This window comes from Balaenoptera ricei, chromosome 18 (assembly GCF_028023285.1).
Source record: "Balaenoptera ricei isolate mBalRic1 chromosome 18, mBalRic1.hap2, whole genome shotgun sequence".
Taxonomy (NCBI): domain Eukaryota; kingdom Metazoa; phylum Chordata; class Mammalia; order Artiodactyla; family Balaenopteridae; genus Balaenoptera; species Balaenoptera ricei.
Window position 1 is genome coordinate 72421457 of NC_082656.1, and position 15508 is coordinate 72436964.

The following is a 15508-nucleotide window of genomic DNA, read 5'->3' on the forward strand; positions in this document are numbered from 1 at the left end:
ATTAATAGAGGTTTACACAAAAGCACAGGAAAGTAGATGGGTCACCATCCCATGGTTCAATGGTGATAGCACTTAAAATGTGTTTTCCCAAAAGCCTGCTATTTTAATCATTTCTTCACATTACTAGTGAAGTAACTTTTAAATCATCTCAGGAAAAACCAAAACAAAAGTGTTAAGGGATTTATTAATAAGCTACATGGAAAATGCACATTAAGATGGGATTAAATATTAATCTGTACTTCCTGGAATGCGGCAGAGTTTCTCCCAATTAGTTATTCTGCTTGTTTCATTGAGACTGGGGAGAATTTAGTAAGAGTAATAATAGAAGTAGAAGTAAACAATGGAACGAGGTGTCACTTAACAACAACAGGTGCCACAAGGTATACAGGTGTATATATCCAGGAAAATATAGAAACTATTATGTAAGGTATAGGTACAAGTCTCTTCCTCTCCTGGTCAAGTGACTGAGGCTGAGAGGGCTCCGAGGGGGCGCTGGGGGAGCCAAGATGGCGCCCTACGTCCACACGTTCTTCTTCCCACCAGGGCCCGCCGAGGTCACCCCAGTCTCTGTCACTCAAACAGCAGGAATCTTTCTGAGTGTGGATACTATTGGGTAATGAGTCACAAGGGTTCTATGAGTCCATTAAAAAAAATTAGTAGTTTCTATAGTATTTTTTTTAAACTACCCAATTTCTCAACCTTGGGTAATCTTTCAGGGTAATATAAACTCACCAAATCTGTGTTCCAAAATAATACAATCTATGGATTTTTAAAATCTATCTTTGGGGAGGGACTTCCCTGGCAGTCCAGTGATTAAGACTCCGTGCTTCCACCGCAGGGAGCACAGGTTCGATCCCTGGGCTGGGAACTAAGATCCCACATGCAGCACAGTGCAGCCCAAACAACCAAACAAAAAAAAAAACCACAACAACAAAATTAAAAAGAAAAAACAAAAAAATTGTTTTTAAATCTATCTTTGAAAAGTTACAAGAGGATAGAAAAAACCCAAAGAGCCTGTAACATAAATATAGATTTGAAATAAGTTAAATCAAAACTTAGAAATGTTCTATAAATCAGAGGAGGCAAGCCATAAGCACTAAACAGACAAACTGAGCCCTAGTAAAGTACAACATAACCAACAGTTTGAAAACCTTTTCGAAATGGCTCGAGAAGTTCTAAAAAGCCCAGTTCTTCCTCAAATCCCCATCATCATTAAGCCAACAGAAGTTCTGGACTTTAAGGAGAGAACTGCTATCCTATTTATTGGGTCAAAATACTCTGACATTCTGTAAGTAATGAGAAGGAATTTAAAAGGTTATTTATTTTATACACTGTTAAGTGCTCACCGTGTCCCAAACCCTGCAGAGGTAATTTATTTAATCTTAAATAAAATCCCCATCATCATTAAGCCAACAGAAGTTCTAGACTTTAAGGAGAGAACTGCTATCCTATTTATTGGGTCAAAATACTCTGACATTCTGTAAGTAATGAGAAGGAACTTAAAAGGTTATTTATTTTACACACTGTAAGTGCTCACCGTGTCCCAAATCCTGCAGAGGTGATTTATTTAATCTTTATAACAACCTTATGAAGTAGGTAACATGATTATTCCCATTTTACAGATGAGGAAACTGATGGGCAGAGAGGTTGCATATGTGCAGAAGGTCACACACTGCACTGGCAGTATGGGTGCAGTGTACACACTCTTCACCATGACACTATGCTGAACCAGTTTTCTATTCCAACGATGCCAACAGCTAAAAAGTACAAACAGGTAAAAGCTACTGATCAGCAATTAAAGATAAAGGCAGCATCTGGGTTTAATCCAATCAAGGTAATTTCAGTGAAGAGGTAAAACTGTAAAAATGGCACAGCACAGTGCCTAATACATATGTAGGTATTTATTTAATGGTAATTACTATTGTTGCTGTTGCTATTCCAATCTGAAGAAATTAACCTTAGTCTTAAATTCAGGACTTTGGCTGTGTGATCTAAAATGACAATTCCGCCTACTGTGTTGCTACAACACATTACAAAGTGCTTAGGCAATTTAAAATCCACTGCCCTTCCCTCTTTGCGGCTTGATTGTGACAACAGCCTTTAAGCAGTTGTCTTGATCCCCCTGTGCGCATGCCATGAGCATCTTCTTCTTTAAGTTTTTCTATACTTTTCAAAACTTCAGCCATGAATTTATATTTCTTTTGTAATCACAGAAAAAACTCTGAACTGGCTCTGAGCTTCCAGGTAGCCAAGACAGAAAGGCAAACATAATCAGTTCCATAATTCATATCATCAAAACAAAAGAACATACCAAGCTGTAAGGCAAGTAAATTTTTTCAAGTTTCTCACACAGAGAGTTACATAAAAGAGAACTGATTAATGTCTAGACAAGGTTCTCAACATGTTTACAGGAAATGCAGCAGCAAAATTCACACAGCTTTCTCACCACCACCTCAGAGCATGATACCGAAATCCCAGATAAAGGAAAGCAATTGTGAGAGCAAGACATTGGTCTAGCCTGTCACCTTCGAGTGGGTCCACTTTTTATGAAAGAAGGAAATTCTCAGGACTTAGAGGAATGGAGATACTACTGTCACCAATCCTGCCACCTAACTTCTCAGGCAATGGAAGGGGCCCTTGTTCGATTCTGCTCATTGAAGACAGACAAACACTTTAGAAATCTGCCTGTCAAGGGGAGTCACACAGTACAGAATTTAGCATCCGAACCTAAACCAACAAGTAGGATGTGGTTCCTCTAAGGGATTCATGAGATCAATGTCTGAGGACATGAGAATGACATCTGGTCAGAGCAGCCACAAGAGGAAATGCCATCTTAGAAGGACAGGAAGTATGTGGTCAAGTTCTACTTTACAACATTTCAAAGAACAAGGTATAGGCTGGACCTCTGGATTCAAATCCACAAGCATTCACCAAGCTCCTAACTCTAGCGACCTCAAGTTCTTTCACACACTAACCAGTTTAACTCTTACAATAACAAAGACGTCTATCAACATGCATTAAGGGTATAGAGTTTTACTGTTAAAACAGAATGGAGTAAAAACCATGGGAAAGTAGGAACATTTCAGAGACAAGATGAAATGGATGTTTCTGTATATGGGTTTCAGCTCTCAGATTTTGATATACATACAAATTATTATACAGGTTGGGTACAAAAAAAAACATGAAGACTTTATAGGAAATTTTAGGAATTTTCCAAGGGTAATTTTTTACTATAAGAAAGGCTAACTTTAGACTCCAAAGCCCCCATCTTCCTCCTCCCACAGTAAGATGAAGTTCCATCACATTCTGAAAAGCAAGAAGCTGAATAAAGGACCCTCTCGCCCAGAGGACATCTCAAGACCCTGTTTACATGCCACCTTCCCTTTGAAACTCCCTGGATCCTCCTGGCCAGACTGAATTAGCTCCTCTTCTGATGCCATCTGGGCATTAGTTTCATTTACCTCTAATCTTGGAGCTTTTCACAGTCTACCTTTTACTAAGTTTGTATGTGCCGCACTCTTCAGTGAGACTGTAAATTCATGGGGGCGGGGACTGTACCTTAACCACCTCTGAGTCCCCAGTGTCTGAGGTACTGCAAGCATTCAAAACGTATTGGCTGAATTGAATTCTTATGGCAGTTTTATGTCACCGGTTATCTTTAGCCCTAAAGTGCAATTTGGTGGTTGTAAAGTTATGCAAATATTTTCATTTGTTAATGACCCAAATTAAGGCAGAAGCATTCAACTGTTCATAAACTGAAACCCAACGGATCATTTACTAATAATTAAAATGTTCCTTTCTCCCAGCTAAGAAAATGTTATTCTGCAAAACTTGCTAGCCATTTTTAAAGACAAAGGTATCCTTGGAAACAGTGTAAGTGAACCTTTAAGAAGTGCAAATAAACTTGTTTTTAGCAATGAATTATATAAAAATTCAAACTGCATTTTGCTGTAGCTAGTAACTATATAAAGAATGACTGTGCAAGGAATAAATGTCAATTATCTCAATGGAATTTTTTTACTCTCCTATTAGAGGTTCTTGGCATATCAGGAGGATATTTAAAATATAACAACTTTAAAGGCAAATATATATATATGCCTTTAAAGTATATGTAAAGTATATTTGAATAAATAAAGTGTACTCTACTTTGGAGTAGATAGTTAAATACATATTAGATATATACTCCAAAGTAATCATTCCTTTTCTCTTTTGTGGGAAAATGTGAAACAGTAAGAAAAAATTATTAAGAAAAATTGCAAAAAGGAGCAAATGACTAAAGATTTTCCACAGTGTATGGGTCAGCTTGCTAGCCAGAGAAAAGAAAAGGTGTTGGGAATATGATCTGTCCCGCTGAGAAAACAAAAATATGGTACACAGAAGTAGCAGAACAGAGTACAGGACAAGATTGGAGGCAATGGGTGCAGGGAGCAAAGTGCTAAATAGTCAGTTACAGTAGAGGAGGGATATGGTGACAAAAATATAGGCTAGATGTGGGGACAGGTAGAGGTGGGAGGGGAGAGGAGACAGGGTTTCTATACCAGACCCCTGGGGCCTCTCAGAAGAGTTAATATCAAAAATACATTCTGATATAAAGTCTGATGCTCACCTCAGTGACTCCTGTCATTAGAGATTTAACCAGATAATCACAGAAACGAGATACACATCATCATCTAGCCTAGTGTTTCTTAGTCTGGAATCCAAGGCTGAACTTGGGAGGAAAGTAGTCCACGAACCCTCTAAAATTACATTCAAAATTTTGTGTTCCTGTAATTTCTGAGGAGAAGCCCCTAGAGTTTATCTAGTTCTTAGAGAAGGGACCAAGGGAAGACCCTCCACTCACAGAATAAGGTAACTGGGGTCCAGAGGGACTAGCCAGAGAGTCAACCAAAGTTTTAAGATACAAAGCTCTTCACTTTAGCAGGTTCAAATTCAATTTAAGTAGAGATAAAGCAATTTAAATGGTTTAAGTGGTTAAATAAACAGACCATTAGATGGCAATCAGCAGTGTCAACACCTGCAGTCTTACTCATTTGCTGATTGACGGCCAAGTCAGCAAATGAGTCATCAGATGAAGCCTAATGCCCAGGGGACACCCAAAGGCCAACACAGTAAACCTCCAAACAGAGCAAATAATAGAACCAATAAAAGTTATGTTTTTTGAGAACTTTTGATGACATTGAGGAAATGCCCACAATTATACACATATACAAGACTGAAAACAACAGCAACGACAAAATGTGACTGCTGGTTACTTCTGGTATGTAAGATTATTAGTGATTTTATTTTTCTCACTCTTGTTTTCCAGATTTTCTTCAAAAGCACTTATCACTTCTATAGTTAGAAATAAACAAATACGCTGTATTACAAGGTAATGGCATAGAGAAGGCTCACACTGAGGTTTTAGCCCCACTATACTGCTCAACAGCTGTGTGCTCTTAGAGAAGTCACTTCACCTCTCTGGGACCCACACACTTTACCTGTAAAACAACAGAGAACTTAACACCAAAAGATCTTTCCAGCTCTACATGTCTATAATATTAACTGTTAAAACTTCCCCTATTGATGGCATTTGGGGAGAAATAAACCATCCGAATGGAATGTTAAACATTTCAAAATCATATTGCCCTACTACACACAGAATAAAAACACAAAGACTAAAAGGTAGATATATTTCTAAACGTATCAGATACTCATTTCCAACAGAGCTGGGGCAGAGACGACAGGCTGGCAGAGGACAAGAATTATAGGATGTTCTACTGGTGAAGAAGCAGGAAGGGGAGGCCTGCTGCCCTCTCTCCCCAGCTGGGGGTGAGCCCACAGGGCTGGGACAGTGGGGGACAGGCCCTAACGAAGGCTCTGTTTTCAGATGAGGAAAGTAAGATGGGCAGAGTCCTCCCATTTCTACCAGCTGTGGAAATCTAGAACAGCGACTTCACCATTCTGGGGGCCCAGTTCCCTCACCTGGAAAACAGGGATCAGAAAGTCCACCATTATTATCCAGTTCCCTCACCTGGAAAACAGGGATCAGAAAGTCCACCATTATTATCCTAGCTAGATACTGTTCACTCCCAAGACCCAGGTGGATAATGGACGTGTCCCACCACGTGGAGGAATGCTGCCTGCAGCTGCGAATGATCTAGAAGCTTCTCAGTAAAGACAGTCTTCCCCACCCCACCTGCAGCATCCCCTTTTCCTGCCTCCATTCTTGCACAGCCTCCATCACCACCTGGCACTCTATATTCTGTTTTCCTTATTTGTTTAGTGTCTGTCTAACTCCAATTTAAAAACAGAAGAAGCTCTGCGAAGACAGAGATTTTTGTCTATCTTGTTTACTGTTCTAGTCCCAGGTCCTAAAAGAGGGTAGGTGCTCAAAACACATTTACTGGATGAATCTACTAAAGGGTTGGGAACCCAGTCTGGATATAGAGCTCTTACACTCTGGATACCCACAGTTTTTCTGTGAACTATTTATTTTAGTCAGTATAATGATAATTCAGCCAGCAGTGTCAATGATTTGTTTCAGAGATGGAAATTTACAAAGCCAAGGAAAACATAACGTGCCTGGGATTTCTCTCAGGAAATGAAACTCCCGGCCTGAGCTACCAAAGCCGGGCCTGTGGCAGCCTCAACCTTGACTGGAGCATGTGTTATCTCCCCTCGTCAGCTTTGAGCCCTGGGAGGGGGGATGGCTATGTACTGTGTACACAGTAGGTAATCCATAAATGTTTGCTTATAGAAACAAAGGATGAAACTGCCTCACCTTGGTTTGATTTATCACGAACTCAAGCATCAAGGGAGTTCACACGAAGTAGAATTTTCTAACTTTCCCCACCATGTGACAAATACTGAGGTGAAGAGCCAGAGAATGCGTGCTTGGCAAGAAAAAAATAATCAAAACCTTTGTTGAAAGCACTAAAGTTTCTTTCAAATGCCTTATTTGGTTATAAATGGAAGACAAATGTCCATTCTTTCACTTCTCCCCATATCCACCTCTCAAAACAACATAATGAAAAACACGAATAACCACCCTCCAGGTTTACAGGTTTCATTAAAATATTTGTGTATGTTAATTTACTTAAAGCATGTTCCATCAGTGTTTATAAGGTGCAAAGCCGAGGGACCATCTTGATGCCTGCATCTAGATGACAGAGATGGGATAAGCAGGGAGAGGTCACAGGGCTCTGATTACTCCCAGGTGTCACAGTTCATGGCCATCAGCTCCCTAACAAGGGGGAAGGAGAGAGAACGGGTCCAGCCAACACTGCACACCTACTTCTGCAAAAAGGAAAACACTCCCAGGCTGCAAGGGGCAAACCCACCATGAGGAAACTTCGCAAAGGGGGTGTGGAGTCTCCTCCAGAAGATCTGGCCAAATTTAGCTTGCATTTAAAAGACAATGATCATTTACAATCATACCGGTTCCCTAACAATAATTGGGAAGTCCCCTCTTTTAAAAAGCAGTAGATTATGTCCCTTCCATAAGATAAACTCATCAGCAGCAAAGATGATGTGTCCCTTCTAATCCTGCTGCCTAAATGAGGGCCCTCCAAGCTCATTGTGACTGATTTCCTTTGTGAAATTAAGAGACTGACAAGGAATAGAAAATAAAGCCGACAGTTTTAGGAGGCTCAAATGTTATTCCTGGACAATACATCCTGACAAGTCAAAGCTTCCCCCCGAGTGCTTGTAAAAATACATAACTAAACTAAATGAATTTTTCATAGATAAGCTACAAATAAAGGTGACCAGAGGTGGAGATGCAAACAAGGCAGGTGGGGAGGGCAAATGTCAAAGGAAGGCAGGCCATCAGAGCTTCTCTTCACTGCCAAATCAACACACACACATCACACAACTCAGAAACCAACAGTGGTGGTGGTGGTGGTGGAGCTGCAGCACCTCTGGTCCTGTACTGAAGGTTGAACAGTCCAGTGCTACTTCTGTCACATTTCTAAAGTATTACACATGCAACACAATGGACTTCAGCTTTCCCCTCCCACACAAGGGAAAAAACTCTTCTTCCAGGAAAAGCATAGTTAAAAGAGAGAGGTGGGAAAAAAAAAAAGAGAGCGAGAGAGAGACATGTTTAATCAAGCTCTGAAAAGTGCAACACCAGGGGCTATGAATATTCCACTGGCCTTTCCAAAAAGGGGGCCAGGTCGTGAAGTCCCTCTGTCGATTCGAAAATAGCAGGTTAAATAAATACGAAATAAATGAGTCTTCCAAAGTTGTATGAAGCATTTAGGAACTTTCCAGGCACACACTTCAATTTATGTTTTGCCAAGACCTAAATCTAGAAGTCAATAATTATTTATTTATTTATTTATTTAGGTAACTGTCACGGAATTTCAACACAGAAGGGGAGAGGAAAGGGAAGAGAATGAGTGGCTTGGGGTCTGGCAGAGATGGGCAAGGAAACCATTCCCAAGTCCCTACTACGTGCTAGGCTTTCAACATACATACTCATTTAATTCATTTCAATTTAACCGTTACAATAATTACACTATATGGAGGTATTTTTGTTTATAGAAACTGGTGTTCTTACAAATTAAATAACTTACCCTAAGTTCACATAGTTGCTGTGCTTTGGAGCTATGTTTCAAAATTAATTTTAAACCTAGTAATTAAGTAGGTCGGAATATTTTAAGAGTTTTTAAAAATAAATTTATTTATTTATTTATTTATTATTGGCTGTGTTGGGTCTTCATTGCTGCGCGCAGGCTTTCTCTAGTTGAGGTGAGCAGGGGCTTCTTTTCGTTGTGGTGCGCGGGCTTCTCATTGTGGTGGCTTCTCTTGTTTCAGAGCTCGGGCTCTAGGCATGTGGCTTCAGTAGTTGTGGCACGTGGGCTCAGTTGTTGTGGCTCGTGGGCTCTAGAGCACAGGCTCAGTAGTTGTGGCACGTAGGCTCAGTAGTTGTGGCTCGTGGGCTCTAGAGCGCAGGCTCAGTAGATGTGGCGCACAGGCTTAGTTGCTCCGCGGCATGTGAGATCTTCCCGGACCAGGGCTCGAACCCGTGTCCCCTGCACTGGCAGGCAGATTCTCAACCACTGCGCCACCAGGGAAGCCCCTAAGTTTTATTTCAAACATAATTTTACCTCCCTTTCGAAAATGTATCTCCTTAAGGGAGCCACAGAAAATACTGGAGAGTTTTCTGAGGCCTGAAAATATTAGAATGGAAGATAACAGGAAGTGAAAACTGAAATGCAATGTTAATAGCGGTTGCGTCTGAAATATGGAACAAAGGCTTTCATCTTCCCTACTTTCTACTTATCTACACTTTTTAAACTTCCTTTAATAAGCATGAATTACTTTAAACTAAACACATTATTTAAACCTGCTAAAGCCATTTATTACCATTTGGGAAACTTTTTAAATTATGTCTAAAAAGTAGCTAATGCGTATATAATACTTCCTCCATGGCCGGGACTGGGATAGGTTAAGTGAGGCACTCAACTGAGGAACAGAATTTAAGACAGCACTGAAAACTCAGTAATCAAGATACATAAAATTTAATGAAATACTAAATCAAAGTTAATACCCAAAAAAAGCCATGATAGACAAATCAAAACTTGAAATAAAGATAAGATCAGTACTACTGATTGCTTTTTCTTTTTGCTTCAGGCTCCAATACAGCTCTGCTCAGCATGGGCTTACTCTGGGCCTGGCACTATGATAAGCAGTATATTTAGTCCTCCACCAACCCTTATTTTACAGATGAGGAAACCAAGGCGCGGAAGTTAGGGAATTAGTCCAAGGTCACAGAGGTGCTCTGTGGTAAAACAATTTTAAAAAGACTAATAAGAGGTCATTTTTACTTGCCTTGACCATAAAGATAAAATCAGCATCTATTTCTATAACTGGTCTACAAGTGACCAGATCTTCAGATGATCATCCACAACTTGAAAGATTTAAAACTTAAGCTCAACATAAGTTCTTCTTCCTTAGAAGATGAAGTGAATACAGGGGCAATTTGGGCAAAGGACCAAAACCTCACTCTATTGAAACCTTTTTTATTTTATTGTTCACACATAGGTGAAACCTCCTAATAGTTCAAAGTAGGGAACAGAGTGAAGGAAGACGGAAATGTGAGGGCAAAGACTTTCCTCCCATTTTAATCCCCTAAAGGAAGGCAGGAAGGAAGAAACAAACAGTATAACCTGGAGATCCAGCTCCCAGGGCAAGACAGTCTCTCCATGTGCTAAACTGTGCAACCCTTCAACCCATAGCCTGCAAGGCTGATGCAGCACACAGACCCACTGTGGTCCCCCCTGCCCTCCTCACCACCCCCATCCCAAGTCTTATGCACAAAGACTACTGACTGTTTTGCCTCCTCATGCCTCACCTTCATGCCTCCAGAAATGCTGTCTGTCAATCTGGAATGTTCCCCTACCACCTCCTGATCTTAACCTGTCAAATGCCTGCTCGCCTCTGTATTATACAGATCCAGGACCCCACCCAGAACTTCTGAATTGAAACCTTGAGCTGAGACCCAGGGATCTATAGTTTTCACAGCTCCGCGGGTGGTAACTATGCTGCAGGCTTTCACCTAAGTCTGAGAATCACTGATCTTAATTTAATAACGTAAAAGATATAGGATGAACACCCACAATGGTTAAGCCCAGATCCAATACAAGGAAACATGTAGAGTATGGGGATGAGGCCAAAACCTTTACTATCCTCCAGGGGATGAACACACGCCTTAGCCTAATTGAAACACCATGGCAGGTTTCGACTCATTAGTGACTGATCATTTCTATTTAGCTGCACTTTTTGGAAAAACACAACTTTGTGGGTGGGCTCTTCCACCAGAATCACCCTTCACCCACTTTTCCTTGCTCCTTCTTCCCCCACCCCTGCCAAAATAAAATGCCTTTCAATTTCAAGCCAATAAGAAGAGATCTACAGAACAGGACAAGATTCACACATCTCTCAAATTATTTTTGGGGTCATCACACACTGAAACAGGCGCTTAGCAGTATACTTTCCTGAAAAGAATATAGAACAAAACCAACCCTAGGGTTTTGTTGCCTAGAATCCCTTCACAAATACCTTGTTTGCCAGCTGAATTACAAGCTCTTATTCAAGTTCAAGTTTGTGACCATTATGGTGGCTCACTAAAAGCAATGAAGCAATCTGTTTAGAGAAAGGCCACATGCATTTCTAAGGATTTCCTTTCTTCCTGCCACAAGAGGAATAAGATGCCAAAGTGACATCCCCCATATGTATCCTCCACACTGCAATTAGCCCAGTAATGAAAAAAAAATACCCCTAATCCAATATTACAGTCTAATGTACTACTATTTTCCTTTTAAATAGAATCTCAGATGTGTACATTGGACTGAAAAAACTTACATGAGCTTTCCTAGTTCCTGATTTAAGACTTAAAAAAAGGTGGTAAAACAAAAAATCTTAAACAAGTTTTGTTTAGCAGCATTTTTAAACTGAGACTATGTTAACACTTTCCCTAGCATGTCATTTTGAAATAACGGCAGCACATACTCCAATATGTGTTCATTCATTTGGGGGAAAACACAGGACTTCAGATTTACTGCAATAGAGTTAAATCAACTAAAAGTGTCAGCAGACCCATCTCCCCGGAGCTGATGTGCCCACCTCCAAGTCTCCACTTGTCTCAGGGACACATGCTCATTAAATGAGGAAAACAAACCATCTGATGGTCAAGTTCTTTCAGCTCAAACTTACTGCAATTCAGTACTACATAGTAGCACCATAGCTAATTGGGCTTACTTTATTCTTCTACTGTGACACTAATTTTGTCATACTCTGTGCAAACCAGCACTTATCACAAAAGAGAACTTCTTAGGAACTTTCATTAGAGTAGTTAAAAGAGCCAAGAGGAATGCTCTCCCATATTTACTCATTAATCCATTCATGATTTAGTGGATTCACACATTAAGTCTCCTGCCCGCCTCAATCACTCACAAGCATTTCTTAACCACAGGGCACTGTGCAAGGACGGAGAGGTAATAAGGAACACACAGTCCAGTGGGGGAGTGAAGATGGAGGGATGCAAATGAGTAACGTACATACCACGTGTGGCAGCGACTGGCCAGAACTGTGCTGTCCACTGAAGTAGCCACTAGTCACACGGGGCTATTGAGCATTTGACATTTGGTTAGTCAAACTGAAATAAGTTCTAAGTGTAAATTTCAAAGGATTTGGATGAAAAAAAAAGAATGTAAAATATCTTGTTCATAATTTTTTATTGCTTACGTGCTGAATAATACTTTGAATATACTGGATTAAGTTAAATATATTATTATAAAATTAATTTCATGTTTCCTTTTTTTTTTTTTTATGTGTATGCCTGGTCTTGCAACCATGCTCTTTATTTATTTATTTATTTATTTTATTTTTTTATTTTTGGCTGTGTTGGGTCTTCGTTTCTGTGCGAGGGCTTTCTCTAGTTGTGGCAAGTGGGGGCCACTCTTCATCGCGGTGCACGGGCCTCTCACTATCGCGGCATCTCTTGTTGCGGAGCACAGGCTCCAGACGCGCAGGCTCAGTAGTTGTGGCTCATGGGCCTAGTTGCTCTGCGGCATGTGGGATCCTCCCACACCAGGGCTCGAACCCGTGTCCCCTGCATTAGCAGGCAGATTCTCAACCACTGCGCCACCAGGGAAGCCCCTCCTTTTAATTTTTTTAATACAGCTACTAGAAAATGTAAAATGACAGATATGGCTGGCATCATATTGTTATTGGACAGAGCTGGGCTAGATGCTCCCCAGTACTGTTTCTTCTTCCTGGGTAGAAAGAAAGACCACCTTTTCCAATCTGCTTGGCAGTTAGGCTGAAACTATGCGATTGGATTCTTGCCAAGGAACATAAGAAAAATGAGGTAGCAAAGTCTAGGTGCAGTTGTAAAACAAGGTGCACAACGGTCCCAGCTCTCTCTCTCTGTCTCTTGGATGGGCCCACTGAAAGCAGAGACTCCACAGGCAGCTCTGAGGAAGTCCTGGGTAAGGGAGAAGCCACAGATGTAAGGAAACTAGATTCCTGAATCATGATGTGGAAGACCACTCAAGGTATACCCAATGAGATCTTGTCACAAGCGAGAAATAAACCTGGTGTTAACCTACTGTCATTTGGTTACAGCAGTTAGCCTACCCTGACTAATTAACACGCTAAGAAAAAGTGCCTCACATGACAGATGACTATCTGCTCAAGAACTCTCAGGATAAGCTTCAGAGATGAGGTGCCACGTGAAAGGTGACTAAACATGGTGGTTCTCCAACTCCATCATGTCAGAATTACTCAGAGAGCTTGTTAAGACGAAGACTGCTGGGTCCTCTTCCAATCCTCTCTAGGATGATCCAGCTAGGGAGGGAGGTCTGTGTGAGAGCGCTAGCCCTCTAAGGACACCCTCCTCTGAGCTGCTGTCAGTCTCCCTTCCCCAAGTCCTCCAGCGCAGGAGGCCTGGAGGGCCGGTGAGAATCTGCAGCTCGAACACGCTCCCAGGTGTGCTGGCGTTGCTCGTCTAGGCAGCACACTTTGAAAACCAACGTCTTTAAAGAACAAGATTTGTCAAGCAGTGAACCGAACAAAAGGCATTCGGGGAAAACGAACTACTATCCAGAAAGGTTTGGAGGGTTGGAAGAGCACGGTGTGTTTGGGGAGCAGCCAGATTTTCAGTGAAGAAGCGTCACAGGGCCTGGGAAAGAAGTAAGGGGGAGAAAAAACCAGAGAAATGGAGACTTGTATTCAGCAGTCAAGAGTTTGAATTCTGCCTGAGTCCTCAGTGAGAACCTTAAAGCAGAGCTTTCCTTTCCACAGCATAGGCAGTAATAAAAATAATTACTCTCAAGTCAATATGAATGTCTGCTAATACGTCAACTATCTGCAAAATTCCTGGGAAATGACAGGGGTACAGAGTATGGTGATTTATTCATTAGGGACAACTGTGAGACTCCAAAATCGTAATTCTTGGATGAACCACCCCTTTATTATCATCTTGTTATGTGACCTGAGAAACAATTTAACTGCCATGTAATTGCTGTGTTTGTGCTATAAGCAGAGTAACATCTGCCTTCAATGTACTTTACGGAAACTTTTGGGAAATTAGATATGGAAATTTTAAAAATTTGCTCCTAGGAAAAGATATATAATTCACATGCAAAGAGTGTCTATTATTTTAACCAGGTGCTACTCAACCTGGTGAGATACAAATGGCTAACTGTCTTGGAGAGAAGCAACCAGAACTGACAAACACCACGGCAGAAGATAGATGGGCCTGTGCTGGGTTCAGGAAGGCAGGGGCTATGAGGAACAAGACTTCACTAGGAATCCCTTCCAGTGGTTCAGTTCTAAGTGCCTTCCTTCCCACTATTCAGGACATACACACACACACACACACACAAACAACAACAACAGTTCCCAACTCACTCAACTGGATTAAAAGCCAGATGTTAGTGCCCTCTGAATAGCTGTAAAATATGGCAGTGAGACAGATAAACTCTAAAATCACTGTTAACAATATTCTATGAAATCATATTCTAATTTATGACTATACCAAATTTCCAACCCTACCACAAGTGTTTATTCACACAGGCAACATAGTTCTTAAAAATTAAATGGTGAAAATAGATTTCTAGGTGCAAGATGCTGAAACAGGCATGCTGTTTGTGCTGTACCCAAATGAACGCTGGGGAAAATAGTGTTTTTCTTTCTAACAGTACAAGGAGAAAGACTTCTATTTGAGCTAAACATATTCTTTGCTCAAATACAAATGGTCCCTTTGTGATCTAACGGTCCCTTAGTTATCATTTGGGGGAGGGGGGAAGTGATTTAAAATAGTTTGTTAAAAAACAGTTTATTAAATGTTTTCTCTCACTGTAGTTAGAATTAGATTAATAATACATGGAATTTGCTTATGTCAAAAATTCAAGGAGCAAACTGGTTTTACACTAAAGAGAAAAATATTATATCACTTTCAGCAATATAACCTTAATACAGTCAAGCTGCAATATGAGAAGATACCTTTTCGATATCCTTCATTCACACACAACTCTGTCAAAGAAATTTCGCATATATTATCAATTTCTTTTATCAGGGCACTGTCATAGGTTTCCAACATTTATCTTGCCAAGCAATAATACTAAAATACAAAACCCAAACAAACAAACTAAAAACAGATAACATTAATCACTACCATTGTTTCATATAGAAAGGTTATTAAAACATATACACACAAACATACTTGCCACTAGGAATGCCAATCTTATATTTTTTTCTTAAAAGCTTTTAAATCTTTAAGAGCTCACTACATTCCCTTATTTTTCTCACTTGCACACAGATCAGAAAGAGCTTTGTCATGGTTTGAGGACCAGCATTTGAGAACCTAGGAGAGAGGCAATCAAATGCCCACAGGAGTTGATGAGTGATCACCTAGCTCCCTGCAAAGGTGGGTTTGAGTTGGCTCTTACAGTATAATTAAGGGAGCTTCCAGGTTGGTAAATATGTGGAGATTCAGGGAGAGTGGTGTGACTGGAGA

General features: G+C 40.6%; 1 protein-coding gene across 7 annotated transcripts in view; it reads right to left on the bottom strand.

The window, feature by feature from the left end:
- The window catches only part of DOCK9 (dedicator of cytokinesis 9), a 324209-nt gene that overhangs the window by 174328 nt on the left and 134373 nt on the right, over positions 1-15508 (bottom strand). The gene's annotated exons all lie outside the window — the stretch shown is intronic.